Below are 12,699 nucleotides of genomic sequence, written 5' to 3'. Positions count from 1 at the left end.
TCTAGGAGGATAATACACATACACCAAAACCAGTAGCATGATAAATTATTGCATATGTATACACTTGTGTCAACACTATACACATCAAGATATAGAAAATCCCCTTCACCTCCAAAGGTTCCCTTTTGCTTTTTAGTCTGTACGCCAGCCCCATGGGGGAAGTAACCATTATTCTAATTTCTATCATCATTGATTAGTTTTGTCTACCCTTGACTTTGTATAAGTGGAATCATAGAATACACATTCTTTTAAATTTGGCTTCTTTCATTCAACTGACTGTTTATGAGATTCATTCATGTCGTTACTTGTACCAGTAGTGTGCTGTCTTTCATTGCTGTGTAGTATTCCATTGTATGGAATTCATTTAACTATTCTTCTGTTGGTGGGCATTATGTCAGTTCCACGCTGGTGTTATGAGTAAGGCTGTAATGAATCTGCTTTATCCATTCCACCTTTGATTGAAGCTTGTCTCCATGGTGTTAATCCCCCTGCACTTTTGGGGTGCCATGCTCATATCCTGAGCTTCAGAAAAACCTGTTACACAGCCAATTAGTATGGGACACTGTCAGTGAGCTTGGGAACTGTTTGACTTCAGCTGACATCAAAGGTGGGCTGAGAGAATGTGCCAAAAATCATCTCTACATTGTGTCTTTGGAGTGAGGGTTTTATCCTAGAATTACAAGGCCTGAATGTGGGTCCCCTGAAGCAGGGACCCTAGAAAGATAAATAGTAATGCTCTGTGACAGAATTGCTAGCTGCTAACCAAAATCCATGATCTCTTTTTGCTGGGTAGTCACCTGGCTCATAGTTTCCAGTCTTTCTTGATGTGGTCAACTAGTTGAGTTCCAACTAATTTAACAAGAAGTACACAGCCTTCTTGTGAACACTGTCAGGCCTGGTCCATAACAATCTCCTTATGCATGCTACTTCATGTTCTTCCCCTTTTGCTATTAGGATGTTGATTCTCCGGTGACCTTCACAGCCACATGCTGAAGATGGCAGAACCTCTGCCAGTTTTGGTCCTTCAGTGACTGTGTGGAATATGGGCCTTCCCTCTCCTTCTTCCCACTTCCCCAGCCCCATCTTACCTACTTGAACTGCCTTGCTCTGAACATGAGAAATAAACTTCCATAATGTTTGGGCCATTACATATTTTGGGGTTAATTGATTACAGTTGTTACCCAACCTTAACTAATACATTTATAACGCTTTACCGTTCCCCAAGTACAGAAATTAGACCTCAAAATTTAAAAATATAATTGTAAATTAATACACGCACACATAAAAAATAGTACAGGAGAGTCTAGAATCCAAGTATAAAAGTCTCCTGCTTCCCTCTCCACCCAATTTCTAGGCCATTCCCAGTAGGCAACCACTCTTAACTATTTCTGTCTTTATTTTCCTAATTGTTACCTCTATATAATCTCTTCTTTTTAATTTCTTCTATATAATCCCTTCTGTTTTATCATCGTTAAGCAATAGTTGGTGGCATCCAACTATGAATGATGAATAATTTCTAAAGAGTTTTTTAACCTAGCATCTTAGTTTGTTCAAGCTGCTAACAGTAAACATTTATTTCTCAGACTTATGTAGGCTGGGAAGTCCAAGATTAAGGCACTGGAAGATTCATTTGGTGTCTGGTGAGGACATGCTTTATGGTTCTCTGTATGGTCATGTGTTGAATAAAGGGTAAGCAAGCTCTCTGGGGTCCATTTTATAAGGGTACTAATCCCATTCATGAGGACTCCACTCTCATGACCTAATTACCTCCCTCTCAAGGCCTCATCCCCTAACAGCATCACATCGAAGGTAGGATTTAACATGTGCATTCGTGGGACGTGGGCACAAACATTCAGTTCATTGTCCTTAGGAAAGTGAAACAGAGTGTTAGGCAGAGCAATAATGGTGGTGGCAGAAGGCCATCATGCTTCATAGTTATGTGAAGAAGAAACAAGAGTGATGCGAGGGAACAAAATTTGGCAGCAACTTTTTGTGAAGTTTAGCTTTACAACTTATTTGTGAGGCTAGAGGATTGTTGTAAGATCAAGTAATACTTCTGTTAGTGTTTTGCTATGGGTTTATCTCTAGAAGTATTTGCAGGTATCATGAGAAAGTGGGAGTAGGGTAGAGAGGAAAATAGACATTTATTAAGCACCTTATCTCTCCTAGAAACTGTTAGGTGCTTTATAAATACTATTTCATTCCTTCTGCAATGAGCAGGCAGGCTGGGTTAGGAAAGAATTAGGAAAGCTTTTTTTTTTTTTTTTTATTTGCCCAATATCAGAGTAGCCTGATGTTTATCAACGAACTCCATAATCTTCACAAACCACCATACTTCATGGTCAATGCCAATCAATCTCAGGTCTGCAAAAATAGACTAAATTTGTGAGATACTTAAGGTCAAACCATTCTGAAGGTAACCCGTATGAAGTAAAGTGTCTTGCACACTTTTATTATAAACAGATCTTAGATTACCAATTAGGCAATTCCACCCAAGCTAGCACCTCTTGCTCTAACCCATAGAGGGCAGTGAGAGATGCAGAGTACAACTTGCTTCTACTGCAGGGAAGTCTTGCTTAGAAACTATACCCAAATCAAATTTGAATTCCAGAAGTGAATTCAATTCAGGCATTGGCCTGAATTCCAGAAGTGAAATAAAATTGTCCTTCTGAAATAATAGATCAATCAAAAACAACCTGAAAAAAATCCATCAAATTCCTTGAAACATAAAACAATACAAATATCAAATTAAGTTAGAAAGAATCAGGATATATAGTTAGACACTGTGCAACCTTCAGGTATCAGCAGGAGGATTGTGATCCTGAGGGTACAGCATGACTGTATAGGGAAAATTACTCATTGTTTTAATTCTCTTTACAATGTCCAAACTGATTTTTGTGCTAACTTATCTTACTAAAAAAATGAGAGCATCTAAAGTCTACCACTGAGTGTTCTTATTGAAATTCTCCTCCTGATAAAAATATCCCATCATTAATTTTTTTTTTGGCAGTACTGGGGTTTGAACTCAGGGGCTCACACTTGCTAGGCAGGTGCTCTACCATTTGAGCCACTCTGTCAGCCCAGAGTTTTTAAAACAGAGATAAGTAACAGAAACTCCTAACTACTTAGCCATGGCATTCCCATGAATCCTTAAATAATATGAATAAGTCATGGAAGGAGTCTGGCTTACACTGGATGTGCTACCATGTGTCAAAAGACAGGTAGGTGTCAGGTTTTCAGACTAGGAAAAAAATCACTTGCTACTTGATTTTAGATTTTAGATAAATCTTGATTAATTATAAGTGCAGATGAAAGGGTCACATGGGAATGTACAGTAAAGGAGAAAGGAAGGTGGAATATACCACTACATCATTTCTCAGGACAGCAGTTGGGAACCTCACTTTAAAAAGACATTGTTTGGGGAATGTGGTTCATGCCTGCAATCCCAGCACTTAGGAGGCCACGGCAGAAGGATTGCAAGTTGGAAACCAGTCTGGGCTACACAGTGAATTTGGGGCTAGTCTAGAGTACTTGGCGAAACTCGGTATCAAAAAATAAATGAGCAAGAAAGAAAGCACACAAAAAATTTCTAGAACAGTAAAATACCTGACTCGCACACACATACAGTGGTTGAATTGCTCAGATCAAAGACAGATACAAAGTGAAGAGCTGACAGAGTGACTCAAACGGTAAGAGTGCCTACCTAGCAAGCATGAAGCCCTGAGTTCAAACCCCAGTGCCACTAGGAAAAATAAAATAAAAACAGAACTAAAATGAAAGACAGATGCCATGCTTTTTCCAGTTTTAGTTAATTCATGGGCCCAAGTAAGGAGTCAGTTACAACCCCAAATCAGTATGTCAGGAACGTTCTGATGACTTCACTTCACATGATCCTGTCATGGGAAAAAAGTGCCTGCTGACCAGTGACACTAACTTCTCACCAATCTGCTCTCCTGGAATTGGGGTCATTCATGAAGGTCCAGGCTGACTTCAAAGCTATAGAGGCCAGAGCTCCTTGGGGTATTTGTCTACCACTGCTAGTTGGGTAGGAAGTGTTAGGGAGTGGTGTACAGTGTTGGAAAGTGACTCAAAGATAAGATATAGACCAAGGAGCATACAGACCTGGCCCAGGCTTATTACCAAGCACTGAACAGGAGCTAGAAAATTTTGAGGAAGGTGTTCCACAAAGAGAGGAAATGTAAGGCCCAGCTTTAGGGTGCCATTTGTCTAGGTGTAAAGACAGTATTTCCCTTAGGTAAGAGTGTAATCACCAACACATATATTTAACTGTTTGGAAATGGGACTGAACTAGTCAGGAATGACTTACTTAGGGCAATTAAATGGGCCTGGCTATGAAGAAAAAGCATGAAAAAAAAAAGTAAAAGCATGTTTTGTTTTTGTTTTTTGAGATGGAGCTTTGCTCTGTCATCCAGGCTGGACTTGAACTTGCAATCCTCCTGCCTACCCCCCGTTCCCTCTCCACCCCCCCGCCACACACATTGCATTATAGGTGTGTGCCATTACACCTGGCTAAGCATATTGGTTCTTTAGAGCCTCAACTAATCTAGACTAATAATTCTCAAACCTGACTATGCAATAAAATCACCCAAGAAACTTTAAAACTGAATCTCTCTCTCTCTTTTTTCTCTGTCTTCCCCCCACCCTTCTCTCTCCCCCACCCTCAGTGGTCATGTGCCACCCAGACCAAGTAAATCAGAATCTATAAAGGGGGGTGAGGGCCTGATAGCACGATTAAGAAAAAAAATCTCCCCCAGGTGACTCTAATGTGCAGCCAGAACTGGGAGCCACTGCTGTATCTGTTCCTCTCCCCGGGATCAGGGTCCCATCATCCCTTTCTCCAGCAATGACATTCTTTCTTGCTACTTGAGTCCTAAAATTCCTGCCAGAGTTATTGACCACAGATCACTGTCTTCTGCAGCCAAGTCTGGATTATCTAAAGCTAGGAAGCCGTCACCTACTCTTTATGTTGGTCAGCTGCAGATGACAGTGAGCTCTTGGCTCACTGTTCCAAGAACCCACACTTCAGTCTGGTGCTTGCCCAGTGTCCCTGTCCTGCCTTCACCATGTTATGTATTTTTATTCAGCCAGTATAGATCTGTAATATTCAGTATTCTGAAATTAAACAAATGAATCGTTTGACTTTAATACCCTTCTAATCATGCCCTTTTGCTAAAGTTAAACATATGTTTGTTTGTGTGGTTTTGTTTTTTGCAGTGCTGGAGATGGAACCCAGCTCTCATGCCTGCTAGGTGAGTGCTCTGTGACTGACTGTAACCTAACTCTAAAAGAATTTTTAACATACAGTGAATAAAAATTAATTTGATTTTAGAAATCTTGGGAAATGCCCTGAAATATCATAAAGTAGATCAAAACACTTATTATAGAAATATCTTACCCTTTAAAACAATGAAACCCTGAAGAAGACTTCTGTCAGCCTTTTCTAAAAACTTATCTGTGCTGTTAGCGGACTGTCCCAAACATTTTCTTTCCGAGCATAAGAAATGTCTAATGCAGGCAAGAAGCTCTGAATCCTTGCTCTGAATTCACACCACACTTTATCTATCTATCTATCTATCTATCAATCATCTGTCTATCATCTATGTATCTATCATTTATCTATTATCTATCATAGAGCTATCTATCGTCTACATCTATCATCTATGTGTCTATCATTTATCTATCACCTATCTAGCTAGCTTTCTATCTACCTATCTATCTATCTATCTACCTATTTACTTATCTATCTATCTAAGGCCTTACATGGCTCCAGCTGGCCCCAAATGGAAGGAACAAGCAAGCTACCAGAATACTTTTTTAATTCCATAAATCTGATATTTATTCAGAATCTTAAAAAATTCTGCAGTTGTTGCAGCTAACTAGGAGAAACTATGTTTATTTTACAACGTCCTTCCTCAGTCTTCCTTCTTCTAGTTTTCTTTTATTATTATTATTGTTGTACTGGGGATACATTGTGACATTTACAAAAGTTCTTACCGTCTTCTAGTTTCCTACTATATAACTAGCCTGTAAAGCCATTAACAATTAAGTGCGGCCTTCCTATAACATTTAAAGAGTTACCCAGGAGGACTGGGGGTGTAGTTCAGTGGTGGAGTATTACATAGCATGCATAAGGCCCTGGGTTCGACTCCCATCAACCTCCTCACACCAAAAATGTTACCTGGGAAAGACAACACCTTAATTTTTATGTGTAACATTACCTTTACATCTTTATTACCTTGGAGTTTGCCACCAGCTTGGTAAGGGATGAAGCAAGGATGTCAAGTCCCATTTCCTTTAATTATTTTATAAGTGAAGGGCTGATGGCCTAACTGGCTCATCAGGGACCACACAGCAAGTCAGAATCAGGACCCACTTTCAGAGTGTTGGGGTTCACAAGTCTAGTGCCACCTCACTAGACTATGAAAAATACTCAATCCTCCATACTCACTGGATACCCACATCACTGTGTGTACATCTGTAGGTCAAATGCTCTACTAGGAAGCAAGCAGATGAATCCGTGTTCGGCAATCCTGGAAAAGAAATGAGGAGTCAGAGGGTGTTCTACATGCTTATCCGCCATGCTAGCCAGAAGCCCCAGGCCACACTGTGTAGTAGTTTTTATAGAGATATAGACAAAAATGGCATGCAGTCAAGTTACTACATCTACTGTTCATGTGAACCCAGCCACTAGTTACATAACTGTTTGTCCTTGAGTGGTTACATAGTAACAGTATCATTCTCTCTAGATATATCGGGTGCACCTGCATTGGTGATTAGCCTAAATAATAATCATTTTCCCTACAACATCTCAGTGCTAGGCAGTTTTGGTACTTCACCATTCTCGGCTTACTCTTTGGAAGTCAGAAACCCAAGTACTCCTTTTGGATTTCTCATGAACTGGCTGTGGTAGACAAGTCATTTCATGTTCATGTCTCAGTTTTCTCAACTTTAAAATAAAAGGGATCATGTTTGGATGGCTTTGCAGACACTTAGTGCTCTAAAATAGTGATTCTGTAATTGAATTCTTAGGAAGATTTTAAAGTTGATTTCATTTATGATTTTACTCAAAGCTTTGTTCTGGCTCCAATGAGAGCATAGTATTTACTCATCAACTAAAACCAAGGTGAAGGTAACAATGCTGAGTGAACAACAGTCTCTGAACAAAAACAGTTAGCAATATAATGAGTGGTAGACAGAGTTTGTGGTACTACCTTTGTGTCAGGGACTTTGCCAACTGCTGGTGAGAAGATTAGCACATAAGAAATTCTGCTATCCAATAACAAAAACGATAACATGAAAAGAAATTCTGCTATGATGAAGTGTGAGACAGAGACCATTACCAAACAGAGAGAGAAGCCAATGAGCAAGACTTCCCCTGAAGGAAGTAGGAGTTAGGCTGGGTTAAAAAACAAACACAGGAAGGATTTAGATGGACAGAGGTGAAAGGGAAAGACTTCAGGTCAGGGAAGAAACCCAGGCAAGTAGGAACAAGAAGCATTTGCATGACAGTGAATGGACAGGCAGGTATGTTTGGATAGGTAGGACAGTCAATAGAATAGACTAAACAGAAGTAATATTTGCAGAAAGCATCATCTGACAGCGATGGGAGGTTAGATGGGAGCAGGAAGGTGTTTCAGAAACTAGCCTTCTTTACCTGAGTGCTTGCTGTATACCAGGCTCCATGATGAAGTTGATGTAGATGGTCTTGAATCATTGCAACAATCTATAAAGTAGATTTTATTATCTTTTTTTAATTATCTCTCCCTTTCACAGACAAGGAAATTCAAGCTCAAAGAGATAAAGAAAGTCAAGGTGAGGCCCTGGGTTCAGTCCCCAGCAATATACATGCACACACACACTTACAACCCAGTTTGGTCTGACTCCATTCTTTCACTACAAAGGGGAGATCTCTTTTAACCACCTTAATTATTTTTTTTTCTTTCCATCTCTCCTTATTTGTTCTGTGAGCTCTTTGGCTGTATCTAAGATGAAATTCATACAAGAACTAATTGACAAGAAAAAAAAATAAAAGTTATTAAATTTACAAATACATGAAGTCTCCACAGGAGAGTGAGGTCTGAAGAAATGAGCAAAGCATGTTGTCGATATATTTTTTAGTCAAAGAACAACAAATTTGTGAAGGAATGACAGGATAGAATGGTCTCTGGACTAGGATAGTAAATTCGAGGTATGTTACTAAGAGAAGTGTGGGTGGGACTGGTGGAGTGGCTCAAATGATAGAGTGCCTGCCTAGCAAGCCTAAGGCCTAGAGTTCAAACCTCAGTACCGTCAAAAAAAGAGAGAGAGAGAGAGAGAGAGAGTGAGAGAGAAGTGTGGAGTGGCCAATGTAGAAGCTAGGGGAAGATAAGGGTTATTTCAGAGTTTGTTTATTCAGGACCAATTACTGGTCTCTGGTGATTAAGGCCATTTTCCAGCCTTGGTATTTGAAGGACAACCCTTCAAAAGTATCTTTATGGTTTTAGCTGCATGTAGGAAAAGATAGCCCAAATGGCCCATTGTGAAGTTATAATTTTTTGAGTGATTTCAGCTTGAAATTATCAATATATCAATTTGGTATATTTCCAGATGGTGGTGTCCTTAACTCCTTCCCTACCATCTCACATTGCCTGTCTTACCACAAGAAAGCTGCTGCCAGTGCCACTTACCCAACTCCACCAAAACATGGTCATTTGATGGATTTTGCCGCCATGTCAGCCAGTTACTAAGCAATTGATTACCTTGCCTCACAGTTTTTTAATTTAGTTGCTGTGAATGGTGAAAGGACTCAGACAGCCACTTTGTGGTCTGTCTTGAGGACAGATTCCTATCCAAGAGTGAAAAGTAATATGACCAAGGGCAAAAAAGGCACTCAGATTGTTAGCTGGTTTCCTTATTGACTTCCAGAGGTAAAACTGCAGAGGCAAGCCCTATGAATAGCTGCTGTAATCACAAACCAAAGTACAGAGTTTTATTTGTGCCTAATGTAGAAAAACCGTTGGTCACACACCAGTCATTTCAGTAACACCTGCACATTTTGGCTTTGAACACAAATGAAAAGCCAAATTTCAATGCAGACATTGAAGTTATTTACATGAACTGCTCCCTACTGAAGATCAGAGGGAGAGCTGGAAATAGACATGGTAATTTATGATCCCCATGTTTCTTTTGTTAGTTTCCTGCAGAAATCAGAAGAGGTGTGTATGTGTGTGTGTGTGTGTGTGTGTGTGTGTGTGTGTGTGTTAGGGAACCTACTTGTGTATAAGAAATTTCTTTAAAAATATATTAAAACAAATCATTGTGTAAACCTAGTTCCCAAACAGGAGTTACATCTACTCTTTCTTTAAAAATAGTCTGCACCCTGCTCCCACCAACATCAGTGCAATTACCTAGACGTAAACACTTGGATTACGTCACTGCTTCACATCAGCTAGCTTCTCTACTGAGACCTTCTGAGGTGTTAATTACAGTTGTGAATTAATCATTATTCTAACTGAGCCAGTCTTATTTTCCATCTCAAGCTTCTCATTATTAAGTTTGCTTGAATTGGTTAATGCAAGTACATCATCAATGCAAATTACCATTTGGCCACACATTATTAAGCATGCACTCAATCTGGTGGAATTTTGTATGAGCAAAAGTCATAATTAACCACTTATTCTAAAATTCTACTTTTGTTTCTTTATTATAGTTTGTTTTCAAGGGTTCAGGATTTTTTTTTTAATCAGGATTTCCTTTCCTTTTGTGCTCTGAAACTTAACATAAAAACCACAAATGGTTCCATTCTTTTCAGAAAGTCATCTATTTAAGAAAAGAATATCAATAAGTATTTGGTATGAGTACCTTTAAAACTACTAGCTCTCTTCTGCCTTTTTGTATGTTAGCAAAACTATTATAGTAGTCTCACCATGATAAAAAAAAAATCCAGTAAAAGCAGTCATTAGTCTATTACAATGAAAAAGTCTAATTTCCCTGTGTTCCAGGAGCTGGCAAGTAAGGAATTTTAATGAAGGCCTGTCTCGTCATAAACAGAGGAACATTGGTCTTGTGTCTTGGGAGCCAGTGGGACTCAGCAGCGGTCCAACCACAAGAGGACAGGGAGGCTGACTAGTTGCCATGGAGCCCCCTGCTGGGATGGGTCAGGTGCTAGGAATGTTGACTTGGTTGCACCTGCTTATAGGGTAGGTTTTCCTAACTGGCCTACTGGCCATTCTGTGAGTTCTAGTCTGGGCCAGGGTTGGAAAGGAGAGAACCAAGATACCAAACTAGTGAAATACAAAAAAATGATGTGTAGGCAAAAAGTTAGCACTCTAGCTGATCTATCAATAAGCCACTAACTTGAGATTCAAGGAGTGGGCTTACTCTGGAAGGACTGCCTCGAGGCCAGGCTCCAGCCCAGAAGGGAAAACAGCACCACCAGGGTGTTCTAGAACTTCTGCTCCGTACACTCATAGAACTCCATACCTTTCATTGTGTGTAGCCCAGCAGGGAATAGCAGCTTCCTCATAAGCTACATTGAGGTAGAGACTGAATCCATCCTGTCTAAACACATGCTATGTTGTATGTGGTCATCACGCCAGTCCAGGCAATAGCTTTCTGACTTCTAGCCCACTTGTATTGCCACAGTGCCCAGGGGGTGGACTAAAGTGCAAATCTACTTTGTGCTATCAATTTGCATATAATCCTTCAGTGATTCCCCTTGTGAGATAGAACCCAAGTCCCAAATTAGCTTCCACACCCAGCCAACTCCTCAGGCTTTCCTTCAGCTCTCCACGCCACACTCTTTGCCACCTCCTCCCCAACCTCCACTTTATCTACTCAGCTCCTCATCCTTCAGCTCTGTTTAAGTGTCCTCTGATAATCTTCCTCAAAACCCTGGTCTCCCTGGTGTACACTCCAACAGCCCTGTAATTCTCTTTCTTTCTTTTTAAAAAAATTATTATTGCTGTACTAGGCTACAATGTGACATTTATAAAAGTTCTTACAATATATCTTAGTTGAATTCACCTTCTCCATCATTCTCCTTTTCTCCCTTCCCCCCATTACTGTTTCACCAGGTCTCATTTTTCCATTTACATACATGTGTACATAGTATTTCTGCCACATCTGCCCTCCCACATCCTTTCCTTATATCTATCCCTCCCACTGATACCAACTCCCAACACAGGACCTGTTTTACCTTCTTGTTCTCCATCTTTGAAAGAAAGACATTTTTGTTTGTTTAAGATAGCTGTACAGGGAGTTTCCTTGTGACATTTCCATGTATATATGTATTATAATCCGAATTGGTTCATTTCCTCTATTTTTCTCCTTCTACCTTAGTGCTCTTCTTTGGTGACTTCAACAGGTTTAAGAATTCTATCACCATTCTTGTATAGGAAGTGCATCAGCCACATTCACTTTCTTCACGTCCTTCTCTTACCCTCCCCTACTTGTCTCTGGGCTTCTTTCCCACTGCATTCTCCCTAGCTTATTACTCACTTAGTATCATTATTTGATTGCCTGCTTCTGTAATTTGACTTGTGAATCACATGAACGCAGGGAACATACCCACTTTGCTCAGTGCTGGGAGCATAATAGAAAACTCAAGTTTATGATTACCACACATAGTAAGTCCAGTGATAAGAAGTGGAGCTAAGGAAAGACTAGGGAATGGAGGGCTTTATGGCTTACGAACCAAGCAAGAGACCAGTTATTAGAATCCAGAAGGATGATTTTAGAGTGGCTGGACATGGAACCACCAAGACATGATCAGGAAAGAGGAAAGTGCTTCCTGCTCCAGAGCAGCGCCTTACCTCTCCCTGCAAGGCTGGACTTGGGTACAGAGGAAGAAAATAATGCCCTGCCAGAAAAATCACACAATTAGTTACTGGAAGACCCAACACTCAAACAGACTCTAAGTTTAGGTGTCTTCTTTCACACCAGAGGGTTGCTTTTATATTGTGTAAGAACAACTAAATTGCACATTAATAATTGCTGAGGTTTTTTACCTTGACTTCTGTCCTGCTTGTGCCTGCCTGACTAGTTAACAGCAGTATCTGTGTTTTGTCATTTATTCTTCAATCGTGTCCAGCCCAGACACTGAATTATGATGGCCACCACCTAGACTTTGGCACAGAACATTTGCATTCTGAGCTTTGCTATGGGTAGATTGTTTTTTTTGCTTGCCCCTGTGGGCTCAGCCATGGTGAGAATCATGATGGATCCACCTTTGGGAAGCCAAATGGAAGCTTAGTCACGCAGCAGAGACATGGGTGGCAAAGTGGCAGGGCAGGTGGCAAGCAAGCTGAGAAATGACAGCAGCAAAGGAGCAGGCTCAGAGAGAAGTGCCAATGCCCTCTGCAACTGCAGGTCAAATGACAGCCTGCATGCAGGCAGAAAGCAATGTCAGCCACATTTCCACCAAATTGGGGACTCTAGCCGAAGAAAGACACAGTCTATTTTGTTAATTGTTTCAGAGTGAAAGCTTTTTGTGAGAGAGGAGATCTGTGGTGGCAGGAGGAACGCTTTCCTGTGTGCACTGTGTACTACTTATAGCTCTTGAAGGGACTGGAGTCGTAACATACTCTTACGGATTAAAAAAAAAAATTGCCCCTGATCGACTTTTCAGTTGGTCTCATTAATCCACATCCTTAATTTTGAATTGTTTTGTAAAAACAGAATGACACCTAATGAGAAAAC

At 40.3% G+C, this 12,699-nt stretch overlaps 1 long non-coding RNA gene across 5 annotated transcripts in view; it reads left to right on the top strand.

The window, feature by feature from the left end:
• The window catches only part of LOC141425796 (uncharacterized), a 56,560-nt gene that overhangs the window by 24,415 nt on the left and 19,446 nt on the right, over window positions 1-12,699 (top strand). The window lies entirely within an intron of this gene.

This window comes from Castor canadensis, chromosome 8, assembly GCF_047511655.1.
Source record: "Castor canadensis chromosome 8, mCasCan1.hap1v2, whole genome shotgun sequence".
NCBI lineage: Eukaryota > Metazoa > Chordata > Mammalia > Rodentia > Castoridae > Castor > Castor canadensis.
Note: the sequence above shows the minus strand (reverse complement) of the source record. Positions and strands in the feature narration are given on the sequence as shown.